At 44.3% G+C, this 26,374-nt stretch overlaps 1 protein-coding gene across 2 annotated transcripts in view; it reads left to right on the forward strand.

Annotated features, from left to right (window-relative positions):
- Positions 1 to 1,102: 1,102 nt before the first annotated feature.
- The window catches only part of SMAD9 (SMAD family member 9), an 81,249-nt gene continuing 55,977 nt past the window's right edge, over positions 1,103 to 26,374 (forward strand). The window contains exon 1 of one of the 2 annotated variants that reach the window (XM_062194363.1): positions 1,103 to 1,168. The gene's annotated coding sequence lies outside the window, so the exon portion shown is untranslated. Of the gene's footprint in view, positions 1,169 to 1,224; positions 1,271 to 26,374 lie in introns of those variants that run through there. The other variant, XM_062194365.1, reaches the window with a different exon arrangement.

Consider the following 26,374-nt stretch of genomic DNA (forward strand, 5'->3'; position numbering starts at 1 on the left):
GTCCAGTGCTTTGAGAATGAGAAGAGGCAGCTGCACTTGGGGCGGTCATTGCTATTTCAGAGGTACCAGGGCCTTCTGGAGGACTGATTGCTCTACGCACAGGGGCAAGTCCAAGGCTGCTGTCTGCTTTTATTCAATCCTCACCCCTGCAGCAAACACCTTCTCTAGGAAGAGCTAAGGCTTGCTGGGGAACCAAAGGTCACCAGTAGTACCCCGGTGGCATTTTCTAACTGGCATTCTCGGAGTCCTCAGTGACGTCAAGGTTAGACTACCCACCTGGGGGGGCAGCCAGGTTGAGCCAAGAAAGTTGTACATTAACATCACTGGGTGCCCATAAGGTTGTATCTTTATTAGATTAGATAATATGATGCATTATATGCCAAGTTGTTAGGCCAATAAATAGGACTAAGGAAATTACAATCCACATAATTACATGACTAGTTCTAACCACTACTCACCACTCAGAGTGACTGGATTTTCTTCTGCCTGCGCTAGCTGCTCTGGCACTAGCAAAGCGTGTCAAGCGTCCCTTTTTACTCCGAAAAGCAAATAAGGAACAAATGCCAAGTCCCAGGAACCAGCAGGGCCCAGGCCTCGCGGCGGGGAAGTGGGGCTTCAGACTGATCTGTTGGTTTTCTGGTACCAACGCTCCGGTTCTGGGAGCAATGCTCATTTCACCTCCAGTCAAGCGGAGGCGCGAAGTCTTTGGTCTGCAGGGGTGACCGAGCAGCGGAGCGCCCCACTGCGCTCTCCGCTTCCCTCTGTCGGGGCGGGAGGCGTACTCGGGGTGGAGGGGCGGGTTGCAGAGGAAGACCCAAAGGCCAGCCTGCAGCCGAGGGTCACGGCGCTCCGGGAGGCTGCGAGACACTTCCCACCCCCGCCGCCGCCGGCTTCCGCGCACGTGGCCGTGGGGCTCCGCGGGCCACGCCGCCCCCTCCTCGCCGGCTCCCGGAGCCGCCGGCGCGCGCGGCGGCGGGCGGGGGCGGGCGGCGAGCAGGGCTGGCTGGCCGCTTTCCAGGTCGGCGCACTAATACGGGCGATGAGGCTTCGCGGCTCCAGTCTGACTGACGCCGGCTGGGGCCGCCGCCGCCGCCGCCGCCGCCGCAGCCGCTGTCTCGGTCCCCGCCGCCGCCGGGCCCTGCAGCCACCGGGCGCGCGCAGCCAGCCAGTGAGTGCGCGGCGCTCGGACGGGCGGCCGGGGGACCCCGGCGGGGGCGGGGGACAGCCAGACCCGGGGCGGGGGGAGGGATGCGTGGCACCGCGGGCACAGGTAAGAGATGCCCTCCCCAGCCGCGCGCTGGGTGTGTGTGAGCGGGCGTGTGTGCGCGCGAGGAGGGCTAAGTTTTTCTTGCGTAAGGGAAGTCCTTGAGGTCCTCTGGCGTGTGGCTTGGCTCTTGGTCTCCTTCCTGCCTGCATTTCTCGGGGGAGTCATTGAGTTGGGGTGGCGTGGGGTGGGCGAGGGCCGGAGGGTACCGCCCGGAGCATGTGGCCATGCCGATCGCCCCAGTCGCGCGCCTGTCTCGCGGCTGCTGCCACCCTAACCGCGGGAACCTGGGACCTGTCGGGCGATGCTTGCTCCGCTGCTGGGCTGGGGACCGGGACAGGGACGGGGCCGTGGCCCCAAGGCGCCGATGGGGATGCGCGCTCGCCGTCCGCGCCCGGCGTGTGCACCGCGCGGGGGGCTGAGTGTGGAGGAGCCGCGCCGCGGAGCCCCAGACTCGGAGCCGAGTGCCCGTTGGCTGGGGCTGGAGAGCGGGGACAGCAGATTAGCCTAGGGCGGTGATGGGGTTGGAACTGTGACTCTGGCGGACGACTCGAACAATCGCCAGGGCCCAGCTGGCCCCGGTGGCCTTACTTTCTCAGGCTTTGGATTCTGCTCACCTTTGGGGCACGCGAAAGGGCAAACCCAAGTTAGGGGTGCTGTTGGAGCCGCCCTGGGTAGCGCTGGGTTTGCGCTCGGAGCCGGGATGTTTGTCTTCGCCTGCGCCTGCCGTTCCGTGCCAGCTCCGCGCGGAGGGGAGGGGGCGAGGTGGGGAACAGATGCAGGAGACGAGCTGACGCCAGCTTTGTGATGGGAAGAACATTTTTATGGATGGCTGATCGCCGGCAAGTCTTCCCGTTACGAGCCCTTCCTCCTCCCACCCCTGACCGTGGAAATGTGAAATGATAGTTTGGAAATACTCCATTGACTTATTTCTGGGCTGGGATTGGTACTCCCGAATACTGTAGCTCTAGTTCTGGAATAAAACCGCCAGTTCTGCAGCTGGTAGTTCACGAGACCCCGTGGACTCCTTTTCGTGGCCGTTGTTGTACAAGTACCATCGCAGAAGCTTTCTGGGTGATCTTTAGGATAACTGTAAAGTCAAAAGGCATTTTTAATAGCGAACGCTGCCTCCTAGGCAGTGACTCCGTGGGGCATGTGTACATCCATCTGCGAGAGTGAAGTGTGAATAGTGCAGGCGTATCTCCTGCCTTAGGATTCCTATCCTGAATGAGGGAATGCCGCTAGATGTTTACATTTTAAAAATAGTGAGCTATATTTAAAACCCAAGCACATTCTCAACTCCAAGTAGACAAGGATTCAGTAAATGAGTTTCCCTATGCTGGTTGGAAACCGTGAACGTAACTTTGGACCCGTTTCAAGTTTGTGGTTATCCAAGGACACTGCAGATAAGAAAATGATGTGATCGTTTATGTAAATAAGGAGCATTTTTAAGTCCAATAGGATGACAAGTTTCAAATATCAGAAAAATAACTTTTAATGGTAATAATCACCTTCGCTGGTGGAAATACAACCGTCTTTAAGCCGACAGCTTTCAGCCCCATAATCTATTCTGACACAACCAACTCCCATTTTTATGCTTGACTGGCTGTCTTTGCAGAGTTGTTTTATGCTTGAGCTCTGTGGTTTCAAGCTATGCTTAAGAGAATGCCAGCATATTCTTGAACAGAGCGAATCCTGTGTTTACTAAAAATCAAAGACATAAACAACAGAAGATTAAGTCCCGAAGTACATTACAATTGTCACGTCTTTGTCATCTGCCTTTTAAAGTCACCATGAGCTGTTCGACTTTTTCTTTGTTAAAACCTTCTTCTTAAACATCCACTGTTAATGGGTAATCAGAAAATATTCATAGATATCACCCATACCTGCATCCAAGTCTTGAGATGACAAAATTTTTTATGAAACGTTAGTAAAGATATCTGTAAGTAATAAATAGAAAATTTGTTTATCCTTTTTAATCATGTGGCCAGTTGGAAGGGAAATAATTAGCCAGGAAACTATTTCACAAAGATGAAAATATCCAATTTCAGTTTTGCAAATAATTTAATTGTGACTCACCAGAGTGCAATATGCTTTGCCAAAATGAAGAGATAGTGTTTTGTAAGTGGTCACCAAAACATTAATGTAGCAAGCTAGTTTATATCTGACATTCCCTCTATAATAAACAAAGCAGCAGTTTCATCAGAGTCTGCTTTAACATGTTGGAATAACACTTTTCTACTGGATGTGCTTTGATTTAACAGAAGGTAAAGGTTATGACAAATAAGGGGGCCTTTTTGCATTTGCAAAACACTACATTAAATTTTCAGTGAAGTTTCCTTCGGGCAGGGCAGACTTTTTGTTTATTGTTTTGAACATTAGAGAGAAATTCAGAAACAAGACAGTGTCCAGAGTAAAACAGTAAATATAGCAGTACATTAAAAGTATGAATCTCCTCAAATAGTTGCAATTCTAGGCTGTTGAGCTTATATTTCCTTGGTTACTGTTGCTGCTCAGTTGAAAACCTACTCTAAGGCGAAAAAACGCAAACAGTAAAGTCATAAGTACTTATTCTTATAATAATATGAGTGCTTTAGTGATGTTTTGTGTTATCCTAGTGAATATCCATGTCTGAGTACGGCAGAACAAAAAGTAAACAAATATCCACTGGCAATACACTTTTTTTTTTTTTTTAAAAAAAAGAGATTTATTAATTTATTTGAAAGGCAGAGTTACAGGAAAAGAGAGATCTTCCATCCACTGGTTTACTCCCCAGATGGCCGCAATGGCTAGGGCTGAGCCAGTGGAAGCCTGGAACCAGGGGCTTCCTCCAGGTCTCTCACATGGGGGGAGGGGCCTGTGTATTTGGACCTTCTCCTGCTGCTTCCCCAGGTACATTAGCAGAGAGCTGGACTGAAAGTGGAGCAACTGGGACCTGAACTGGCAACCATAGAGGGTGCCGACATCACTGAACTCCATAAACTAACCTTTTAAAGTAAATATTCTTGTACACGATGTCTCTTAAGAAAAACGTGTGAACTGAAGTTATTAAGATCCCAACACCTTTGTTAGCATTAGAAGTCATCATCTCCAAGAAAGCCATTCATCTTGCTGGGTAGTCTGCATCCTGACACTTCCCATCCCAGAGCCATGCTGCACCCCATGAATACTACTTCACTTTCTCCTCTAGTGTCAGCCTCAGTCTGACCCTTCCAGGCTCATGCTCCCTGCCCTTCCCTAGGGTATGCAGCACTCAGAAGAGTGAATTACAATTTCCCTGCTTGCACAGGCTACACCTTTGCTCACACCTGCCTAGAATGCCTTCCCCTGAGTCCTCACTCCCCACCAGATCCCTAAACCCCATCAAGCACTTCCTCCTTTTGTGTGCTGTGTTCAGGTGCTGCCTTTATGGACTTGGCTGTGATGACCCTGGTCGCAGTCCTGGTCCTCCTTGGAGCTCCTGGGGCTCTGCGTTTCTACTCTTGTCATGCCTTATCTTGCATTAAGTTACTCAGATACTCATGTATTTCTTTCCTTAAGAGGATGCTTACAAGGTCTGTGCAGGCAGGGCCATGTTTCATCTACCTTTTTCATTCCCATAGTGCTGATCACAGCACCCATCAAACTACTCAGTCAATAAATACTAATTAAGAGGCACATGTTTTCACTGAACCCCTCGTCCCATCTGCAGTACAATCTATAAAAGCATTTCACCCATAGAACAAGGTCTTCGAGGTGCATTTTTAAAGCAGCTGCTGTGGCCGGCGCCGTGGCTCAACAGGCTAATCCTCCGCCTTGCGGCGCGGGCACACCGGGTTCTAGTCCCGGTCGGGGCACCGATCCTGTCCCGGTTGCCCCTCTTCCAGGCCAGCTCTCTGCTGTGGCCAGGGAGTGCAGTGGAGGATGGCCCAAGTCCTTGGGTCCTGCACCCCATGGGAGACCAGGATAAGCACCTGGCTCCTGCCATCGGAACAGCGCGGTGCGCCGGCCGCAGCGCGCTACCGCGGCGGCCATTAGAGGGTGAACCAACGGCAAAGGAAGACCTTTCTCTCTGTCTCTCTCTCACTGTCCACTCTGCCTGTCAAGGAAAAAAAAAAAAAAGCAGCTGCTGTTGAGCTTGGGCTGAGGACTTGTTAAGAGGCCATGAGAGGGAGCCATAAAGTCACCCCCCCTCCCGAGTTGAGCCTTCTCCTGAATATGGTAGCTGAGCATTACAGTTAGAGAGCTCCTGTGATACTCTTATTGCATTAGCAATTTTCCATATCAGATTCACTAAATACACAATGGAAGCCATTTAGCAACGAAACAGATTTTAATGTGATATGGCTACCACAATGAAACTCTAATGTGATTCTACAGAAAATTGCTAACACGATATGCTCACTCCCCCCTCCCACCAGTAGCCGCATAAAAATCGCTGGTGTTTTGGTGTATTAGTTTCAAACTCTGCTCATAAACGGACAAGCAGACGGCTCCTGAGATGAGCTTCTGCTTTGTTCAGGTTGGATATAATAGGGCCCTGGTAGCAGCCTTGTCAGAGAGCTGAGTCTCCCTTCCGCGCCTGGCTTGTTACATTACCAAACAATACTAAATCCCATCCAAAAAGACATCCTGTTTAATGATTCAGCATCAATAGAGTTAACACAGGAATGCACAAAATAGAATTTGTGTAAATATCGTGACTGTGTAATACATTCACTTGTACAGTTTTTGTTGGGAAGCTCTAGTCAACTCAAAACCGATTTTTCAAGAATCCAATTTATATTCAGAAATTAGAATGAAGTACTAGGGGCAGGCATTGTGATGTAGCAGCAGTTAATGTGCTTGGAACATCTGCATCCCGTATCAGAGTGCCTGGTTCCAGTCCCCACTCAGCTTCTCATTCAGTTTCCTGTGAGTGCATACTCTAGAAGGCAGCAGGTGATGCCTCAAGTACTGTATCCCTGCCACCCACATGGGAGACTGGATTGAGTTCTGGACTTCTGGCTTCCTCCTGGTCCAGCTCTGGCTGTTGTGGGCATTTGGAGAGTGAACCCACAGAGGGAAGATCTTTCTCTCCATTTCTCTCTCTCTCTGTATTTATTGTCAGTCGCTCTGCCTTTCAAATAAATTAAAAAATAATTGTATTTTAAAAATAATATGAAATATGAGGTACTTCAAAAAGCTGTAGAAAATGGAATTAAAGAATAAGTTTACTTTGGTGCAAAAAATGTTGAAATCCATGCATATAAGGGCTCTTCAAAAGTTTATGGAAGATGCATATTAAGAAAAACTCTGCATGGATTTCAGATTTTTGCACCAAAACATCTCTTCACTCAGTTTCCATGAACTTTTTTGAAGTATCCTCATACATAAATATTAAGAATTAGATTGTAAATTTGTTTGCACAGGGCTGTAGTACTTTAGAAGTCATAAACACTGAAGTTTATGGTTTACTCCTCTCATTCTCCAGTCCCTATTTAATTCAAAGAAAAAAAAAATTAACCCACAAAATAAATGTAAAGGAAACCTACATAGTTCTGAATTTTCCTGTAATGACAATGTCTACTTTCTTTTCATTTTTTAAAATACTAAATATCAAAACATTATTCTTCTTCCCTCTCTGGATATTCAGCTGATATCCTTGGTAGGGATTACTTTTATATGAATCTCCTCTTTGGGAAATTTAATATTTACTGTGTCATCATTTCCTTTTCTTCTTTTTTGAAATGTGTATTCCTGCATCATGAAATTGGCTTACTGCTGTGGATGTGAAAATCAGTCTTTGGGTTGTAAACATCCTGGGATTATCTGGGATGACCGTTCACTGCAGATCTCCAGTTTCCAGTCTTCTCCCATTGGACAAAAGAGCCTGGAAGGTGCATATGTGCTCTTGGGGCCACCCAGATGTGCTGCTGCCATTGGGGATTCTAAGATTGACTGACAGCCTAGAGAGGCCTAGGCAGTAGTGGCACCCTTGCTGATTCCAGAAGTGCATCCCTGGATAGATTGGGCCTCTTGCCTTCAAACCCCACTTTAATCTACAGAATATCTTCTTCCATACAACCTAATATTTTTCATCTTAAATCTGTTAAACTGCTTGGAAGCTTGTCAAATACAGATTTGCTTTGAGTAGTTGAGTGTGGATGTGGGTGGGTAGGTGTGTTTTGTTTTTACAAAATGTTGTAATTATGAAATGGTTAATATAGTGCTTGAAGGATTTTGTCTTAAATCCTCATGGGCTATGGGAGATGTAGAGCAGATTTACAGAGAGTTTGATGGATGGTAGTGTTCAATTCAAGTACCAGACATCACTTCTGAATTCTTATATCTAAATTTAACTGGTTGGGCAGTACCACATTTCAGAAAATAACGATAAATCAGGAAAGGATGTAGAGGTTTCATTTGTCTTCCACCTTGTGATAGAGTATTTTGTTTCTCTTGTCACTCATACTGCGTTATAAATCCACAAATTCCTGTTCGTTTTTTTTTTCTCTGACAGTCACATAGGAGAGAATTGGAGTTTGGGAGGAGGAAAAGGAGAATAGGGAATTCTGTAGCTTGACTCTGATTGCACTTGTGGCTGTTCAAGTGTAGGGAGGAAGGTATTGCAGAAAGCAAGTTGGCAGATGTAGTTGTCATGTATTTGGCCTAGAGTAGCAGTATTAAAGGCCATTGCATTGGGAGTTAAGCAAGTCCTAGAAGGCCCACCAAGAAGGTGTATCAGCACTCATGGTATTATTTCTACAGGAAAATGAATTCCAGTTTCCAAATGGCCATATCATAAAGGGCATGGTGGTTCATAAATTGGGGCCACCAATGATTAGTGATATGCATGATTATTAGAAGCCACAATGGTGGAAATGATCAAAATATGTGTTAAAGCTGGGGCAGGTGTTTGGCAAAGTGATTAGATCCCACGTGGGATGCCTGCATCCCATATCACAGTGCCTGGTTTTAGTCCTAGCTCCTCTGTTTCCAGCTTCCTGCCAACACATGCCCTGGGAGGCAGCAGATGATGGTTCAGATAATTGAGCCTCTGCCACTAAGTGAGAGATCAGGATTGAGTTCCCAGCTCCTGACTTCAGCCTGGCCAAGCCCTGTCTCTTGCAGGCACTTAGGGAGTGAACTAGTTGCTGGAAGATATTCTTTTTTCCTCCCCTTCCACTTTTCCCCTGCCCTCCCCTTCCTTTTTTTTTTTTTTAAGAATATGCATTAAGCTAAAAAGATTTTAGGTCTGATGTGGGTTTCTTTCTCTTGTTGAAGGATTTATATCATTCTTTCTTTGCTTCCTAGTGATAGTAGAATTTTGTATTTAGTAACAAAGTAGATCAGATGCCTGTCAAATGGGAACCTTTGTGAACATAAATGCTTCCCTTGGAGCTTGTTGACTAAGGATGCATTTACACAAAGCAGTCATTAGGTGTTGGTTGTGTTTGCAGACCATGGCAAATCAGTGGCTAGGTGTTGTTTCAAAGGAATGGCACCCTCTTTGCTTTTTGTTGTTGTCTTATCTAAATTTACTGTGAAATATTTAAATACACTTTTGTTGTCTTTTAAAAGCAGTGTGTTCATTATATTACAGGGTTTTATAATGTTAAGATGTTGTGGATGTAGCAATTGGTCTAGAATGTGAGACTTATACATTTATGGTACTTACATAGATTGTTCATTCAACTGTTATTTTCTTTATGCCTTCTGTATCTATACTGCTTCTAAGGCCTCAAAACATGCCCTGGAGACAACACATAAGATAAAGTAACAAAGCAATAACAAAATCCTGAGCTTTAGCATTTCATAGCTTAGGAAGAGAGTAGCTTTTCTATATGGAAATGTCTCAATATTAAGATCTTCCCCCACAGTAAGCTACTTGGATTTATTTCTCTGTGTTTTTGCTAGTTAAAATGCTGTTTTTACTGTGTGTGAATTTTGAGGCACAGTTGACAAGCATAATGATGAGGATGAGCCCATTGAGGTTTGGGGATAGGAATAGAGGTAAAATAGAAGGCATACGGGTACAGAGATTTATTGCAGAGAGTACTGGGAAGAGCTTAAGGATGCTGAAGACATCCCTGGGGGCTAACTGTGCCTTCAAACAAGTCTTCTCTGTTTTTCCCTGTACCTGCAACTAGTACAACAATAGGTTTCCATGGCCCCTCCTACAGTAGGCTCCCCCTGCTCCTGTACCACTTGGGAGAGCCCTACTAATGACAGTGGCAACAGTACACCTACCACCTATCCGGCAGCACTGTCTTTAGATCTCTGTCCCATCCCGCAGGCTGTAATGTTGCAGAGGGAAGGGGCCATCCTGAATCACTCAGCCCCTAGCATAGTGTCTGGTTTGGTAACACTCAAGAAATTTCCTTTCTTCCTTCAACCATCCCCCTTTCTCTTCCCTAAATAGGTCAGGGTTTTGCAGGAAAAGGTGAAGGAGGGATAAGAAATTATTATTTTAATCTGTAAGCAAAGAACTAGTCAATTTTACCCCATGATCAAATGAGAACTTTGTAATGCTTTGAACAGAGCTTGTAATCAAAGGGTATTTGGAGGAGAATGGGGACACACTGAAGTGAGCTGTGCGTGCTTCTGCATGGCCGCAGTCACGGTGGCAGAGCAGGTGAGGGAGCAGTTGCCACACCATGTCCACTTCCTCATGAGTGTCTTTGGCAATTAAAAACCTGAACCTCCCCAAACCACAATCCATAACTGAGCTGATTAGTAATCCTTCTCCTTCATTTGTAAACATCACCCCCAGACAGCCTTTGGCCAGGAAACTCCACCTCCCTCCACACACACATCTATAAAACTTTCAAAATTGCCCATACAACATTTTAAAAACCATTAAAAATGTTATTTATAGCCATTTAAAACTCTGCAGGTATTCACATACAGGTTGGTGTTCTATATAACGTCCCTTTTAAATAGATAGATTATTAAACGCTCAGGAAGTAGAGAATGCATTATATAATTCTGCCTTTAAAAGGAATTTATTGTATTACATTAGCAAAGCAGTGGGCTTTGGGCCAGAAGTTTGAGTAATTACATAGGGCTTAATAATGTGAGAGGGCTTAAACAAGTTTATGGGAAAAAATAAAATAAAAGATAATGAGCATTTTTTACAAACTTTTTGATGCCTGCTCATACAATAGTTTATGTTATTCACAAAGCTGAATTTTACCTTCATTTGCTCAGCATTTATCGATGGCTTCCTGCATGCCAGACTGATGCTGGGTGGTACAGACCGTAATGTGGCATGGACTCTGGACTCTGGAAGAAGCTCAGCATCTCAGGAGAAAACAAGTGTGAAGAGTCCAGGGTGAGAAATGGTGTTGTGAAGGTGTATTCGAGGTGCTGTGGAAGCCCACAGGGGCATAGGAGAGCGGATCACCGAGGCTGCCTGGGACCGCTCTGTCCCAAAGGAGGAGAAGGACCTGGCTGCCCAGGGGCCTGCTGGGCAGAGGGCCAGAGAGTTAAGGACAAAGGGAGCCACAGGCATGAGGCTGAAAATGTAGTCTGGGGAGACCAGGTTGTTAAAGTTGATACTCGCACCCCCCCCATCATATTTACTGTGCTTTTCAAAATGTAAAGTTTATCAATACATCCTCATAGTGAAAAATTTTTATCCCAACTCACAGAAAGAAGGCATCTCCCATTTGGTTGGCAGTGTCACAGCAAGATGTCACGCAGGAGGAGTGTGGAGCGATGAAGGCTCGGGTGGGAGGATGTTTCTGGGGGACAGGCTGGAGAGGGGAGGCACAGTAGGAGACAGGAGACAGTGGCCTGAGGCCTAACAGTCTCTTTGGAGGATGTCTGGGATGGCACATGTCTAAGAAACATGAGCCAGGGTCTATCAGCAGCATTTGGGAATGAAGGCTTGAGGAAAAGGAAAGCTTGAAATTTCCTTGAGATGGTTCTGAGCCAAGGGTGGCTCCAGGGTTTTTGGAGTGGCCAAGTGGTTAGAGAGTGGCCAAGCCCTCACTTTACCTTCACTTTGCTGTCATTGCACCTGCTAATAGCAACTTCTTTTCTCTTGAAGCTTACTGCTCTGATTTGCAGTAAGCTTGAAAATCATATGAATGTGCTTGTTTAAATTGAGTCCAAAATAATTGCAATTGGTGCTGCATGATCTTTTTATTCAGGCTTGCTAACATCTGTCTTGACAGGGAGAACTCATTTTTGCTTCATGCTTCTTCTTGATTATGCTTTATGCAGGTGAAGTTGCTGGATAATCAAAATTACTCCTAAGCGTCCAGATCCATTTATCTTTTCGCCTTCTCCCTCCCTCCTGATCCTGGAATTGTATATTATGGGCTTAGACATTTCTATCTATAACTCTGAAAGAGTAATATCAGTTAATGCTGACTAGAAAGAAAATGATATAATTTTAATTATGTGATGCCAAGATGTTGAGATGATTGACATACTGTTTTCTGGATAGGAAAGTTTCATCTTTTTATTTGCTTCTTTGTTCCTGGTCTGTTTTTGAAGTGATCATTATTTTGGTAGTTTTCTACTCCTACAATGAAGGATGTAGAAGGAATAAACAAGTATAAAGCCACTCATTCACAAAGAAAAATATCATCACATTAGTTTGCAGTTTTCATACCGTATTCATGTATATCCTCTCAGAACCTCTGTTCCAAAGGTAGAAGTTATTATTTCCATTTTACAGAGGGAGAAACAGTAAGTGGTGCTGAAGCAATTTACTACATTTGGAATGGAATCTTTCTTTATTGTGATAGAAGTATACATAAAATGTGCAACTTTTGAGAGCCCAGTCGTGGTATCAGTCACATTTGTGTTGTACACTAGCACTATCCAAAGCTTCTTTGTCTTCCCATAATGAGACTCTGCCACTGAACAGCAGTCCCCTCTCCCCCCTTCCCCCTTCCCCAGCCTCTGGTAACCACCATTCCTCTTCTTGTATGTTCGAATTTCCCTCTTCTAGAAATATCATATACATGGAATCGTACATAATTGGGCCTTTTGTGTCTGGCTTATTTCCCTGAGAGTAATGTGTTCGAGGTTTATCCATGCTGTGATATGTGTAAATTTTCTTTCCTTTTTATGACTGAATAATATTCCATTGTATGTCTATACCACAGTTTGTTCACCCATTCATTGGATGCCATTTAGATTGATCCCACCTCTAATTTTGGCCGAGGGAATCGAGTTTGTGATGTCTCATTCAGTGACACAGCATTTATTCTTCAAATCACATTAGAAGGTCTGTGTCCTTTGTGACTTTAAGAGATTTGTATCACTGAACAAACATTAGCTAACATCCTCTAGAGTCTGCTTTTTTACTCCTTGGTTTCATTTGAGTTAAAAGAGTTGTTTTCTCTTTGGTTTCATTTGTGTTAACAGAACTTTAAAACATATTAGAAGTAGGGACTCTTAAAACCTGATCCAAGTTCTGATTTTGACATATTGATATAATGATTGGTGCTTTGGAAAATCTAACAGTAATTCTTTCTTAAATGTTTATTTGTTTATTATTTGGAAGGCAGAGAAAGACCGAGAAACAGGAAGAGATATGTCATCTTCTGGTTCTCTCCAAATGCTGGATACTGTCCAGGCTGGGCCAGGCAGAAGCAAGGAGCTAGAAGCTGGGAGCTCAAATCCAGGTCTCCCATGCAGGTGGCAGGGACTTGAGCTACCCTCTGCTGCTACCATCTGCTGTCTAGCAAGATGTGCATTAGCAAGAAGCTGAAACAGGGAGCAGAGCAGGGACCTGAATTCAGGTTCTCCGATAGGGGATGCTGGTGTCCCAAGTGGTTTCTTGAGTCCTGTGCCAAATACCCACCCTAAAGACAGTACTTCTAACTAAAAAAATGGAGCTATTCAAAAGAAGTGTAAGATTTCTGGACAGTGTAAGAATGTGAAGACTTTTAGGAAGCCTGATCAGAGCATGAAAAGAGTAGGCATAAAGTAGAACAACCAGGAGTGGATTTCAAGGAAGGAAAGTCTAGAAGCAGATTTCCCTAACTCAGCTCTGTTGCTACTTGGAGCCAGATAATTCTCTGTCCTCTCTGCTGATGAATGTTTAACAGAATCCCTGGCCTCGACCCCAGATTCCAGTGGCATCTCCCTCCCTAAGCGCAGCAACCAAAAACATGTCCAGACATTGTCAAATGTCCCTTAGTAGGCAAAGTCACCCCCTCCACCCCCCTGGGAACCACAGTCAAGTGCAATAAGTGGCTGAGCTGAGTTCTAACAACAAAATGATGATAAAAGGATGAAAACATTATCCTGAGTATAGGAAAGGAAGGCAAGAGCCAGTAATTAATATTTATTTATTTCTATTTTTTGAATTTATTTTTTAAGGAATGCAAATTTAATAAGTACAACTTTAGGAATATAGTTATTCTTCTCACCGTACTTGTCCTCCCATCCATACTCCTACCCCTCCTCATCCTCCCTCTCCCCTTCCAGTCCAATCCTCCATTAAGATTCATTTTCAATTAACTTTATACACAGAAGACCAACTGTATACTAAATATAGGTTTCAACAATTTGCATTCACACACACAAAATATAAAAAATTGAGAACAAGTTTTACAGTTAATTCTCATAGTACAACTCATTAAAGACAGAGGTCCTGCATGGGAAGTAAGTGCACAGTGACTCCTGTTGTTAATTTAACATTAACACTCTTATGTATGAAGTCAGTGACCACCCAAGGCTCTTGACATGAGCTGCCTAGGCTATAGAAGCCTTTTGATTTCACAAAATCCATCAGTATTTAGACAAGGCCTAAGCAAAGTGGAAGTCCTCAGAGAAAAGTACATCCTCCCTTCAGAGAAAATGACATCCTTCTTTGATGACCACTTCTTTCCACTGGGGTCTCTCTCACAGAGATCCTTCATGTAGAAGATTTTTTGCCACAGGGTCTTGGCCTTCCATGACTGAAATGCTCTCATGGGCTTTTCTGCCAGACCAGGAAGCCTTAAGGGCTGATCCTGAGGTCAGACTGTTCCTTAAAGTGATTGTCATTCTATGAGTCTGCTGTGTGGACTGCTTCCTATTTTGAAACATTCTCTCCTTTTTAATTCTATCTATTATTAAGTAATTAATATTTATTAAGCATCTTCTTTATCCAACTCTGGGACCATAGTCCCTGAACATAAGTAATAATACATATTTGCATTATGCAAAAGATTGAAGCTGCAGAGATGAATAAGGCAGACACTGTCTTTACAATGTATTATAGTAACAATATGCACAGATAAATTATAGTCCAAAATAAAACTAGAAATATTTACAAGGTTCTGACTCAGAACCCAGGTCCATTTGGGGAAATCACAAAGATTTTTTATGTCTGATCAGAGTTTAATGGATGAAGAGCAGTGTTGTTTTTTGGAGTGAGTTTTGCAGATGAGGTGAAGAATTTCCAATGGTCAATTGAAGACCAAGCTCCAAGCAAAGCTGTCTCCAAGATGCTACCTCTGTCCAGGGAATAAAGAGTCTGGGACCATAATTAAAGTGGGATGGTTGCATAGAACAATTATGCATTTTTCCCTGTGGCTTGAGCAAAGCGATTAGCATCTGGAAAATCCCAGAGCTATGGAATTTTAGTGGCAGTTTATATACTTCACATATTTTTTAAAATCATCATCAGGGCAGGAGGAGCAGAAGATGCAAAGGAAACTCCTGCCCTAAGTCAGATTCCCTGTCAATGTATGCTGATAAAACGCTGTTGATTTTGAAAAAGTTAAGAGGTATATTTGTATTGTCTGGTTAACAGTTTCTTTCTTTTATTTTTTAAGATTTACTTATTCATTTGAAAGTCAGAGTTACAGAGAGACAGAGAGAGAGAGAGAGAGAGTGAGAGAGAGAGAGAGAGAGAGGTCTTCCATGTGCTGGTCACTCCCCAGGTGGCCACAATGGCTGGAGCTGAGCCGATTCGAAGCCAGGAGCCAGGGGCTTCCTCTGGGTCTCCCACGTGGGTGCAGGGGCCCAAGGACTTGAGCCATCTTCCACTGCTTTCCTAGGTAATAGCAGAGAGCTGGATTGGAAGTGGTGCAGCCAGGACTCGAACCAGTGCCCATATGAGATGCTGGTACTGCAGCCACAGTGCCGGCCCCAACAGTTTCTTTATTAACCAACAAGAAGTGTACTGTAGTGGAACCTAGGAACAGATGGGACATTGTGGCTTAATTTATGGAGTGACAATATATTGCTTAGTTTCATGGCAGCAGCATTTGCTGTTATCTAAGATAAACATAATTATTCAGTGACAGTTTACATAATATATAGTATTAACAGTGTTAGTACTCTTTATACTTCCATCATTATGTACAGTTCAAATATTTTACATTGAACAAGAAAGTAATAGGAAGCAAAGATAATTGCTGATGAATTTCTTAAGCCACATCACATGGATCCTGTAGCTCTGCTTTTACTTCACTGGCTTCTGTCCCACTAACAATAATAGTGTTCAGACTTGCTGATGTCACTGCCCAGTTATTTAATTTGACTGAAAGTGATAAATGTGTTTATTTAGGATTGTGTTCAGAATTTTTTAAAAGGTCAGTATAGTGCTTTTGCATTGTAGAGTATGGTTTTTGATATGATTGTAAAATTATATTAACTTATCAAGAAGAATTATTTATATACTGTAAAAGCTATGAAGACTTGAGAGAAGATGCAAAAGCTGTGTGCTCTCTCAATTCAGAGAGGACAATTCTTTGTTATTTTATTTTACCTTATCTGATATTTTGTTTTTGCAAAAAAATGAAGTGTTTGATGTGATAGTTACTAACTGATTTTTGGTTTTAGGACATTTTTGTTACTCCAGACAGACTTGCACATAAGAATAGCTGCAGCTGTTTCCTCACACTGCAAATTCAATTCTGAAAGGGTCACCTGTTACAAGAGCCCAAGGCCTGTCGATCTCATCTCCAAAAGGAGTTGCTCAAACCAGGTGTTCTCTCCCCCACCTTCATTCCTCCCACCCTCACCTTTCCTCAGTTTATCTTCTCAGGAGTCCATTCATGCATTCAACAAATACTACATTTGCCAGGCTGTATTCTAGGTGCTGGACTGCAGCAGTGAATAAAATAGATAGAAGTTCACATCCAAATTAAGCCTGCATTGTAGTAGGGAAAGATGGACAATAAACAATAAAAGAAAGTAAAATACAACATAATGTTGAAAGAGAAGAGCGAAGTTGGAAGACTCCTACCTCCCAATTTCAAAACTTACAAATCTGTAGTAAACAAAATGATGTAGTGTTACATAAGGATAGATATGGAGATCAGTGTAATGGAATTGAAAGTCTAGATAGAAATAAATCAGACTCGGCCGGCGCCGTGGATCAACAGGCTAATCCTCCGCCTTGCGGCGCCGGCACACCGGGTTCTAGTCCCGGTCGGGGCACCGATCCTGTCCCGGTTGCCCCTCTTCCAGGCCAGCTCTCTGCTGTGGCCAGGGAGTGCAGTGGAGGATGGCCCAAGTGTTTGGGCTCTGCACCCCATGGGAGACCAGGATAAGCACCTGGCTCCTGCCATCGGAACAGCGCGGTGCGCCGGCCGCAGCGCGCTACCGCGGCGGCCATTGGAGGGTGAACCAACGGCAAGGGAAGACCTTTCTCTCTGTCTCTCTCTCTCTCACTGTCCACTCTGCCTGTCAAAAATAAAAAAATAAAACAAAACAAACAAACAAAAAGAAATAAATCAGACTCTTTTTTAAAGACATTGATTTATTTGAAAGGCAGAATTACAGAGAGAGGGAGAGACACACACAGAGGGAGAGGTCTTCCATCCACTGGTTTGTTCCCCAAATGGCTGCAATGTCCAGAGCTTAGCTGATCCAAAGCCAGGAGTCAGGAGCTTCTTCTGGGTCTCTCATGTGAGTGCAGGGTCCCACAGACATGGGTCAGCTTCTACTGCTTTCGCAGGCACATTAGCAGGGAGCTAGATCAGAAGTGGAGCAGCTGGGACTTGAACCGGCACCCATATGGGATGCCAGCACCTGCTACGCCACAATGGCAGCCCCTGGCCAATTGACTTTTGACAGAGGATGTCAGGACCCAGCACTGGCTGTTGCAGACATTTGAGGAGTGAACCAACGCATAGAAAGTCTCTGTTTATCTACGTCCTTCTCTGTTTCTCTGCCTTTTAAATAAATACAAATTTTTGTGTTTTGAATTTTTGTATTTGAATTTTGAGTAAAATTCTGATGGAGGTGAGGGTGACAGTTACATGTAAATCAACAGGAAGAGCATTGGGAAACAGTCAATGCCCTGAGGTGGCTGCATGCCTGGTGTGTTCAAAGCAAAGTGAGGAGGCATTTGTGGCAGGAGCAGAGAGAGCAAGGAGAGAGTAGAAGGAAAGAAATCAGGGATGTCACAAGGGTGCTTACTCGAGTAGGGACATTCTGCCGTGCCACCAGGGTTGAGAAGAAGTTGTGTAGGGCCTTGCAGGCCATTGAAAGGACTCTGGCTTTTACCTAGAGTGAATGAAGTCATTGGAGGGTTTTGAGAAAAGAAGAATCGTGACCTGACTGAAGTTTTAATAGGATCAACATGTCTGTTGTGTTTAAGATAGGCAAGAAGGGCAAGGGTAAAGTAAGGGGTCCTTTTGAAGGCTGTTTTAATAAATTTCTGTTTTACTTCTGGTTTTTTAATGCCATGCAGTCCCATCCAAATTATAGTTTCCTTTTCCTCTTACATGCTGATAAACTTAGGACTCTCTCCCTTCAAATCCGACCTGGCCTCTGAGCTCCAGGTCTATCTATCCATTAGATTCTTTGTTATTCTTTTTGATTATTTAGGAAAACGTTTACTTTAGAATTTTCTGTCCAGATATTCCACATTCCTTCAATTGATGCCAGTTTTCAAACAGATACACACGAATATAGTTTAGATTTTTACACTGTGGAGACTCATTATTATTCTAATGAAGCAGAGAGAAGAGAGAGAAACAGAAAAGAGACAGATAGGATCTCAACTGGAACTCCCTTGTGGATGAACCACCGCCTGCTGCCACCCAGGGTGCACATTAAGAAGAAGCTAGAATTGGCAGTGGAGCTGGGTCTTGAACCATGGTGCTCCGATCTGGGATATGGGCATCCCAAATGATGTTTCCCTGCAGGTGCGAAGCTTGCTCCGTGGCACATGCTTTTGAATAGTAGACTAGGTGTAAGCTGCAAGGGTTTTGTCATACCATAGAATACTGTGAAACAGTGAAGCAGATTTATGTGATACTAACGGCAAATACCTTCAAGCAAGTTGTAGAATTGAGTTTTTTTTTAACATTCAAACTGATACTGTTGTATATGTGTGTAATTTGGGAATTTTGGCTGATGGTCATGACATTTAACCTTAATTGTAAAGTTTTAACTTTTTTAAAGATTTATTTGAAAGAGTGGCAGAGAGAGGGAAAGGCAAAGCGGTAGCTTTCATCTTGTGGTTCACTCCCCAAATTCGCACAAAGCCACAGTTATCCGAAACCAGGAGCCAGGGACTCCATCCACATAGTGTGAGGAATGCAAGTACTTGGGGCATCCTCTGCTGCCTTCCAGGCCACGTTAGCAGGAAGCTGGATTGGAACTGCAGTGTAGTTGAGGTGCTGTGCAGGTGCCCCAAGCACCAGCTTAACTAGCTGAGCCACAGTGCCCATCCTGGTTTAATTTTTCTGAGAATGATAGCTTACAGAGCTTACAGTAGCGCTTGTGTAATGAGACCAGTAAAGGACCTCAGGATTTATTTATGACTAGAGGGAAATGCCTCTAGGGGACTTTGTTGGGGGGGTTAGGTTGATTTTTGAGTAATTACTCTGAAACTTAAAAACCAACTTTAAAATCTGTACATGGAATACTCTAAAATCTGCTTTCTTCAAATTATAGCACAAGAAAGCACTGCAAGTGAAGTTACAATACAACTTAGAATTAAAATTATACTTTGAATATTACAACCACAAAACTTAAAAGCTATAAAATAATAACACAAAAATGCTTACAGTATGTCATTCATTGAAATAGGCAGAATATGCTATATATCTATACAAAATTCCTGTTTCAAAATATATATTTATTTGTAAAAAAATACACACAAATGTTAATAGTGATTCTTTGGATGGATGAATAGTGATTATTTGTGCCTTCTTTTTAGAACTTTCTAATAATTTTGAAGATTTTTTTTTTCCTTGAATGAGCATGAATTACAGGGAAGAGAAGGGAAGGGAGGGGAGGAAACTTCCTAGCATTTGCAAACATGCCACAGGGATTCTGATACATTTTTAAATGAGAATGGTGGTATTGCAGGAGTGCTGGTATCTGTGTTGCAGGAATAGTGGCAGGAGCAGTCTGTGGTCTCAGTCGCTAAGATCTGTGTCTTAAAGTGGCTACAGCTTGAAAGCAGCAGAGAAAGCTCTCCAGCAGCTAGAAGGGGCTGCTCACCTTCCAAGAGGCTATCTGCCCTGGAGGGCTGCCCTGAGCTGCTGCTCAAGACTGCCTGGCTAAGGTTTTTATGCCTTTACTAGAGAAGAAGGTCGCCTGATTGGTGTATGCTAATAAAGTATGCCACAGGAACCAATCAGGAAGTCAGCAGAGCCTAAATATGAGTGGTTCAGCCAATCACAGCATCCTAACGTATAGCTCATTTTACATAGGGACGTTAGGAAAGTTCTCAGACAGGTCCAGGTGGTTCTGCAGATGTAACAATATCTGAAGATTAATTTGTATATGTTTCTCCCTCTCCTCTCCTCTCCTCTCCTCTCTCCTCCCCTCCCCTCCCCTCTCCTCTCCCCTCCCCTCCCCTCCATTCCCCTGTCCTCTCCTCTCCCTTCCCCTCCCCTCCCTTCCCCTATCCTCTCCCCTCCCCTCCCCTCCCCTCCCTTCCCCTCTCCTCTCCTCTCCCCTCCCCTCCCCTCCCTTCCCCTCTCCTCTCCTCATCCCCTGGAGTCCCTATCAGTGGGATCTGATATATATTTGAGACATCTGATCATTTGTAGAAGAGAGTTGGGAAGGCTGAGAGAGGTCAAGAGAATGGAAAGGGAAGAGATTTTTTGAAAGATATTTAGAAAGTGAAACTCAACAGGATGGACTCTAGGTGGGTTGGAGTACAGTGAGAGAATGAGGGAGATGTTAATTTTTAATTTCCTCCTTTTCATGGTTGTCAGTGTAAAATTACATCATTTCAACTCTGTTTTGTAACTATGAATTACTTTTTGTTTTGGTCAACATAAAATTAATGAGAAACAGCGATTCTCTTTCTGTACAAGCACTTATGTCTGAACCTGTTTGCTTTTTGCTAAAGTGGGTTGAAATAACCCTAAATTACAAAGCTTCAAGCTGGCCAGTAAAGTGCTATTTCTTTAAGGTGAATTAATATCTAAATATGGAAGCCGTGATCTAAATCCTACTGTCTTCAACCTAAACAACTGCACTGGGTAACATTCCATAGGCTAATTTAAGAAACAAAAAGCACTAGGTTTTCTATGCTTAGAATTCAAAATTTAATCTATGTGTAGCTATTAGTAGAATAAGCAGAACAAGTTCTCAGTGAATATTTAAATCCACATTCAACAGATGTGTCTCTGGAATTCCATTTCCTTTTTATTTAAATATGATCCAAATTGAAAAGACCTGTGATCACTGAGCAGACTCGTGATTTAAGAGACTCAGCCATTTGGTTCTCTTAACAGAGGGTGAGAGAAATATTTGATAATCTGGGGACATTTTTGGTTGTCTTAGGGTGATGGAGTGTGTGCTGGTGGCGTCTAGTGATGCTGCTAAACATCCTGACATGCACAGTCCTTGCCCCGCCTCCAGCACAAGTATTGGGTCCCAAATGTCAATAGCTCTGAGATGGAGACACCTGCATTAGACCCCATGATGGGTACTGACATGCACAGGAGCTCATGTTTTAATATGGGATATATATCCAGATCACATGTTGCTTGTGGTAAGAAGATAATTGGCATATTTCAGTAACAAGCATTGGGACTCATCAGAAATGGGGTGACCTGGGAACCCTGGAGAAAGCGTAGATTTGAGGATTTAGGGTTGATGGAATGGTAGAGGAATCTCACTGGTTAATCTGACTTAAGGCTAAAAGGTGCTGTTGGAACTGACTGCAAGATGAGGGTCTTGAGGGGAGGTAGGCAGGTTGGAACCTCTTGCTACTCAGCTACCAAGGGAACATTCATAGCTGTTCTAAAGCTATTTTAAGTGCAGGTTAGGATTTCTATTATGCTTCTGTCTACTAAGAAATATTGTTAATTTAACAATAAGAACCATAGTTTACATGTCCTCTAAGTTTCCTTTTTATTTTTTATTTATTTATTTTGACAGGCAGAGTGGACAGTGAGAGAGAGAGACAGAGAGAAAGGTCTTCCTTTTGCCATTGGTTCACCCTCCAATGGCCGCCGTGGCCGGCGCGCTGCGGCTGGTGCACCGCGCTGATCCGAAGGCAGGAGCCAGGTGCTTCTCCTGGTCTCCCATGGGGTGCAGGACCCAAGCACTTGGGCCATCCTCCACTGCACTCCCTGGCCACAGCAGAGAGCTAGCCTAGAAGAGGGGCAACCGGGACAGACTCTGGCGCCCCGGCCGGGACTAGAACCCGGTGTGCTGGCGCCACAGGCGGAGGATTAGCCTATTGAGCCGCGGTGCTGGCCTCCTTTTTATTTTAATTAACTAACTTATTGTGTAATATTTGGTGTGTTCAAAAGAATATATGGAGCATTTATATGTTATTACAGAGGGGCTGGCATTGTGGTGCAGCAGGTTAAGCTGCCACCCACACCACCAGAATCCCAAATGGCGCTGGTTCCAGGCCTGGCTGCTCCACTTCTGATCCAGCTGCCTGCTAATGTACCTGGGAAGCAGCAGAAGATGGCCCAAGTGCTTGGGTCCTGGCACCCAGGTGGGAGACCTGGATGAAGCTCCTGCCTTTGGCCTGTCTGAGCCCCAACTGTTGTGGCCATTTGGAGACATTTGGAGGGTGAGCCAGTGATGGAAGATCTCTCTCTCTCTCTGTGTCTCTGTGTCTCTTTCTCTCTCTCTGTAACTGTGCATTTCAAATATAAAAAAAAAAATCCTTAAAAAAATTGTGCTGGAACATAATAAAACAGATATAATCTGACAACAAGGTGTAATAATGAGATACATAATGTTACTGATCCCACATCTTCTTTGTGCCACTCCTCTGCTTCCTGCCTACAAGTATTTTTTTTTTTTTTTTTTGGTCAGGCAGAATTAGTGAGAGAGAGAGAGAGAGACAGAGAGAAAGGTCTTCCTTCCGTTGGTTCACCCCCCCAAAAGGCCGCTATGGATGGCGCCTGCGCCGATCCAAAGCCAGGAGCCAGGTGCTTCCCCTTGGTCTTCCGTGCGGGTGCAGGGCCCAAGCACTTGGGCCATCCTCCACTGCCTTCCTAGGCCACAGCAGAGAGCTGGACTGGAAGAGGGGCAACTAGGACAGAATCCGGCGCCCCAATCGGGACTAGAACTGGGTGTGCCGGCACCACAGGCAGAGGATTAGCCTAGTGAGCCATGGCGCTGGCATGCCTACAAGTATTTATGTCATGAATTTTGTGTTTTTATTGTAGGATATATGTGTGTATCTCCATGATATTTTGTGTTTATGTTTTAACCTTTATAAAGATGGGTTCATGGTCTCTGTGGTCTCCTAGTCTCTGTTTCTGTTCATTTAATGTATGCTCCTAAGATTAATCCAAGTTTGTGTGTATAGTTTGTACTTATAATATCCCATTGTGAGATTATTCCATCATTTTGATGGAATAATAATGTTTGAATTATTTCTGGATTTTTGTTTATTTGAATAATAGTGCTTTGAATATTGTACCATATGGGATCATTTCTTTAGAGAAGTGTCTCACTTTTTGGAGAGCTATAACCCACTAGACATCATATACAGATCATATGCTCTATCTCTTACTCTCTCTTTTTATCGCTGTCTCTCCCTTCAAAAATTTCAAGAATAATACCTTCTCCTTGCTATGAATAATAACTATGATAAAATCCAGTTTGTTTATAAAAATGCAGTCTGTTTCTAAAGATACCATAAATTGATTTCGTTAATCATTTCTACCTGAGGCCTAAAGACTAGTGCAGGTTATATACCAGGTTGTGGGATGACTAAGTCTTACGGTGTGCAAATTTCAACTTTACAAGGCAATGACAATTCATTTCCAAGGTGCTTGATCTGGCTATTCCTCCCAATTCCTGGTAGTCAAACTGTTAGAAACATTTGACAGTTCAGACGAAATTAGGTTTTCCACAAGAAGTCTATTGATTTATATGAGGGCATATTACTGACTTTTACTTATGTCCTGATTTTATAACTAAGCATTTATAGTCCAGCAAGCTGCCAGCATCCTAGAAGACAGGAATCTGAGTTACCCTATATTCTGTTTGTGATTGCACATAGGAATTTCTTCACATTTTCTTTGCTTAAACTACATCTTGCTTATTATTCTCTTTGCTTTGTTGCTCAAGCTTGCAACTATTGATCCGTCTCAGTTGTGGCTTCTAGCTTGGTTACTTTTAAGTGAATGAGAAATTACCTACTAACTAAAACTTATCTACTAAGTAAAACTTAAACCTACTGAGAAAATAGCTGTGTTGTTCCTGCTGAAGGATGTCACATTTCATTGTAGGAAGACAGAACTCTTATAGACAATTGGTGATGTCAGTTTTTTTTTTTTTTTAATTTTTGACAGGCAGAGTGGACAGTGAGAGAGAGAGACAGAGAGAAAGGTCTTCCTTTGCCGTTGGTTCACCCTCCAATGGCCACCACGGCCGGCGTGCTGCGGCCAGTGCACCACGCTGATCTGAAGGCAGGAGCCAGGTGCTTCTCCTGGTCTCCCATGGGGTGCAGGGCCCAAGCACTTGGGTCATCCTCCACTGCACTCCTGGGCCATAGTAGAGAGCTGGCCTGGAAGAGGGGCAACCGGGACAGAATTCGGCGCCCCGACCGGGACTAGAACCCGGTGTGCCGGCGCCGCAAGGCGGAGGATTAGCCTGTTGAGCCACGGCGCCGGCCGGTGATGTCAATTTTAAGATTTCTTTATTTGAAAGATAGGTTACAGAGAGAGAAAGAGAGAGATTTTCCAGCTGGTTCACACCCCAGATGGCCACAATGGCCAGTGCTGGGCCAGGCCAAAGCCAGGAGTCAGGAGATTCGTCCCGGACTCTCATGTAGGTGGCAGAGGCCCAAGCACTCGGGCCATTTTCCGCTGCTTTCCCCAGGCCATTAGCAGAGAGCTGGATCAGAACTGGAGCAGCCTGGGCATGAACTGGCACCCATATAGGATGCTGGCATCAGAGGTGGAAGCTTTACCGCTCCGCCACGGTGCTGGCCCCAGTGATCTGCATTTCCAAGCTCAAATATTTGGTTAAACTGTTAGGCTGTTTGCTGGAAAGTTTAGGTTGACTTCGTAAAAATGTGACCCCTTCTAATAAGGCTTCATGGTGAGAAGTAGGTGTGGTTAGTGTGTGGGCCTTGCCCTCCTGTGTAAGAATGTCTTTGCTGGGACTCTCTCTACTCTTGCCTCTATACGCTGGAGTGACCCCTCTGGGCTTTTGCTGTGTTTCATGACTCCTTATGTAAAAGTGGACCAGCTCCTCTGGATTCAGTGGCTGACTCTACACAGGAACAGTGTTTGCTCTGCGGGTGGTCAGCTTCGGTGTTCGTGGGTCTCCTCCTGGTGGTGGTGATCGGCCCTGACCCTGTCTGACTTGCCTGGCTGCAGCAGGTGCTAACCCCTCTCCAGTTCAACCTTTCAACTCAGTGGCACAGGCAAACCCAGTCATCCAGTAAGGCCATTTTTTTGTATATTTCAGCAACACTCTCCTCCTTGTTGACAAAAATATTTCCAACATGGGCTTGCACCCTGTCATCTTCTGTGTGCTTTTCTGGCTTGAGAAGGTACAGAGCTCATTACAATAGATGAGCTCACTTATTCCAGTACAGATTGAATTTTTTGTTTTGTTTTTAATTTCTGGAATTCTTCCCCAACAATGAGAACCCAAAGTGCAGCACTAAAGAAGTCCTTTCTTGTGCTGGGGTAGGGAAGGCAGCAAGCAGTTCAGTGGCGTTGAAGAAGTGGATGAATTTGCAGGGCAGAAACACTAGGACTCCAATGGATGCCGTGGCCTCAGCTGCACTGTAGCTGCCTTTTCACAGGGTCCCACGTGGGGAAAATGCAGCAAGGTGAAGCAGCCTAAGCTCATCATACAGTCCGTTCAGCTCTGGTCTAGGGGACTGAGGAAGCTGTCCTGTGGGTGCCAGGCCCAGTGCAGTGAGGAAAAAGCCTTTACTTGTGTGCAGGCCAGTACTTATGGACTCATTGCAATGAAATCACTCTGTTGCCACTTTTGGTTAAAATACAAACAAAATGAAGTAGCAGGTTCACCCTTTCCCACAGTAAAGAATTTAATTAGACCAGAAATAGTACCCCCCCCCCCAACATATATTTTACAATGTTTTTAGGACTGAATGTTTGAAGAGGGCTAATGGCATCGAGTCCTGCCTTAAGAGTTCTTCTCCCTCGGGTAGTGAAGAGTTTGAATCCGGGGAACTTTTGTACATGGTTGGCACATGGAACAGCACCTAACACCAGGGAGTGACTCCATAAGTACTCAGAGACTAAATCTAAGAATGAATGAACACTCTGAGACGTACTTCAGGCAGGCTTCCTGGAGGGATTTCTTTTTTTGTGCTCTCTTTCCCATCCCCCACTCTGCCCCCTAGGCATTTCCCAGAGGATATTTTTTTAAGGTCTTTTATGAAAGAATATCTATTACTAACCGCAAGGAAAGATGGTAAAGTGTTTTTGGTCACAAAACGTTCCATTCATACTTCTCAAGATTTTTATTTCTGGTCCAGCCTTTTGGTACACTAGGTTAAGCTGGTGCTTATAACACCAGCGTTTCATATCAGAGTGTGGGTTTGAACGCCAGCTGCTTTGTTTCCAATCCAGATTCCTTCTTATGCACCTGGGAAGGCAGTAGATGATAGCCTAAGTACTTGGCCTCTTGCCACCCCTGTGGGAGACCAGGATGGAGAGCCTGGCTCCTGGCTTTTATGTGGCTCAAGCCTTGGCTGTTATGGCCATTGGAGAAGTGAACCAGTAGATAGAAGATTCTTTATCTCTTTCTCTCCCT

This window comes from Lepus europaeus, chromosome 6 (genome assembly GCF_033115175.1).
Source record: "Lepus europaeus isolate LE1 chromosome 6, mLepTim1.pri, whole genome shotgun sequence".
Lineage (NCBI taxonomy): Eukaryota > Metazoa > Chordata > Mammalia > Lagomorpha > Leporidae > Lepus > Lepus europaeus.